The following is a 2,961-nucleotide window of genomic DNA, read 5'->3' as shown; positions in this document are numbered from 1 at the left end:
AATTATGATTACACAAGAATTCCTACATTTATATGAATAATTATTGAGCCCTTTATAATAAGAGCTGCCATTAAGGCCCTCTGTGACATAAAAACTGTAATTAGAACACTGCCAGTCTTCACAATGTCAGGAGTTAATTGCAATAGCAGGCATTGAGATTTACAATTTAGAAATGCATTCCTTTAGGCCATGACACAATTAACTAAAGGTCATAAAAGAAATGAATAATTTATTGTAGATACAAGGACAGAAGATAAAATATTGACTGGGTTTGCCTATACAAAACATCAATACTAATTTGCCTTTTGACATGCTATGTTGACTTAGACATAAGAACTATAGTTTTAGACTCTCAACGAAACTTGTGGAGCTAGTGACACATAGTGAATGTCTAGTTAGATAACTAGTCTTAATGGAAACACATGTAAACATCTCTGTTGTAACTTCTTGTTCAATTTATGATTTAAGTTTATGTTTAAACTTATAAACTTTGAGAATACCATGTTATCTATTCTCCTGAAAATGTTAAAAAAAAAACCCTAGGAACAATGATATTAAGGAGGCAGGAGAATAGGATAGTAGCATTACTCACATGAGCTGTGCAGATGAGGAGAGACAAAGAAGAGAGGAGAGGATGCAGAGGGATGCAGAAGGAAAATAGAAGAGATGCAGAGTATAAGCAAAATAAAAGCTGAAGAGATAGTAGAACATATAACATATGACAGTAGAACATAACAGACTACAATTGTATAAAAGAGAGTTGAAGAGAGACAAAGAAGGATCCTCAGAGAGAACAGAAAGAGCAGGCAGGCTTCTTCTTAACATGAGACAGGTTCTTTATTAAGAGCAAGTTTCTTCTTACTGACAAGGACAGAAGGTGTAGCTCAGTTGGTAAAGTGGCTTTTGTGGCACTCAGGGAGCTCCCAGCACCACATACACCTGTAACTGCAGCAATCCTTGGAAAGAGAAGGATCAGAAGTTTAAGGTCATTCTCAGCTACACAGTGAGTTCTAGGCAAGGGTGAGCTGCAGGAGATCCAGTCTCAGGAAGAAAAGTTTTTTAGTTTGATGATTTTACTTGGACACTATCATCATACTCAAGATCCAAATGGTCACATTAGCACAAAATCTCACACACTTTCTTTCTTTAAAATTATTATTCTTTAACCTTCTTTTACAGTCCAGTCATTATCGCCCTCCTGGTTCATCCTCTGACTGTTCCTCATCTCATTCCTCCTCCCTCTGTCTCCAGGAGGATGCCCCCACCTCTCCACCCTCACCCTACCAAACCTCCCCACTCCCTGGGGCCTTAAGTCTCTTGAGGGTTAGGTGTGTCTTCTCTCACTAAGGCTAGACTAGGCAGTCCTCTGCTGTATATGTGTGGGGTGCCTCAAACCAGCTCATGTATACTGCCTGGTTGGTGGCTCAGTGTCTGAGAGATCTCGGGAGTCCAGGTTAGTTGAGACTGTTGGTTTTCCTATGGGGTCACCCTCCTCCTCAGCTTCATCCAGCTTTTCCCTAATTCAACCCCCAGGGGTCTCTGTCTTTTGTCTTTTGGCTAGCTGTAAGTATCTGCATCTGACTCTTTCAGCTGATTATAGGCCTCTCGGAGGACAGCCATGCTAGGCTCCTGCCTGTAAGCACACCATAGCATCAATAATAGTGCCAGACCTTGGAGCCTCCCCTTGAGCTGGATCCCAATTTGGGCCAATCACTGAACTTCCTTTCCCTCAGTCTCTTTTCCATTTTTGTCCCTGAAGTTCGTTTAGATAGGAACAACTCTGGGTCAGAGTTTTTTGACTGTGGGATGGCAACCCTATCTCTCCACTTGATGCCCTGTCTCTCTACTGGAGATGGACTTTACAATTTCCCTCTCCCCACTGTTGGGCATTTCATCTAAGGTTCCTCCTTTTGAGTCCTGAGCATCTCTCACTCACACATTTTCATAATCGTGGTACTGTCTCACTTCTCAGAGTACAAAATGTTATGGACCAGAGTCGAATACACCTTTTCTCACAACCATAGACAAGGAATGCACAATTAGCTTCAGGATGGCTGCCTTGCCCAGAGTGTCCTTGTAACACCTTGACTGGAAAGAAGCAGCAAGAACAGTGTGAAATGTCAGATTTTGAAGTCTTTCCTTGAAATTCCAGGATGATGAGGCTGCTGCATGTGCTGCAGGGATTTTTAGCCTGAGGAGAGTGGTTGATGTCACTGTTGGAAGGAACAGTGAAAACTGCAGAGGATTTCACTGCAGCCTAGAGCAGACAGGCCTTAAAGCCCCTAAACATGAGCACTGGAGCCTTCCTGCTGCCACAGCTCAGTCAGCACCAGGTCCAGAGAGTTTAGCTAAGATTTATGGTGAACTTTAGCATAAGGAAAGTGTTCTAGCCCAGCAGGTGGTGATGATGTAGAAATCTATTACAGGACCAACATGTGGAAACAGTCTTCCCAGAGCTTCCCAGTTAATTTTACCTTTTCACAGAAGAGTTTTATGTGAAAGTTCAATGCACAGCTGAGTAGCAATGACATGAGTATGCCACAGATGGTAGGAGGGAGAAGAGGGATGATCATAGCAATGTGGTTTGTAACAACACATATTTGACAACACTCTAAGTGTCTGCCAGTGGGAAAGTAGGCAAATAAACGTGATGTGTCCACGATATAAGACATGAGCTGAATTAATCCTCCTAATATAGAATGTTGGAAGTCACAGTGCTACTGGGAAAGGCAAGGCACAGATTCAAGCACACAGTAGACTTCTCTGTGTGCACACAATGGCAGGGAACAGCCACATGTGAGAATTTATTAATGTTTGGGCTCACAGTTGGCAGAATGGAATGGGAAGAGTTTGAAAAGGGAGTCATGATTTCAACATGTATTATATGCCCTGACTGCTTTCCTATTTAGATGCATACACATCAATGCATTGAAAGGAATTTGTGTTAAGCATCTAAAAAGT

The sequence above is a fragment of the Grammomys surdaster genome, unplaced genomic scaffold, assembly GCF_004785775.1.
Source record: "Grammomys surdaster isolate TR1022 unplaced genomic scaffold, NIH_TR_1.0 313, whole genome shotgun sequence".
NCBI lineage: Eukaryota > Metazoa > Chordata > Mammalia > Rodentia > Muridae > Grammomys > Grammomys surdaster.
Note: the sequence above shows the minus strand (reverse complement) of the source record.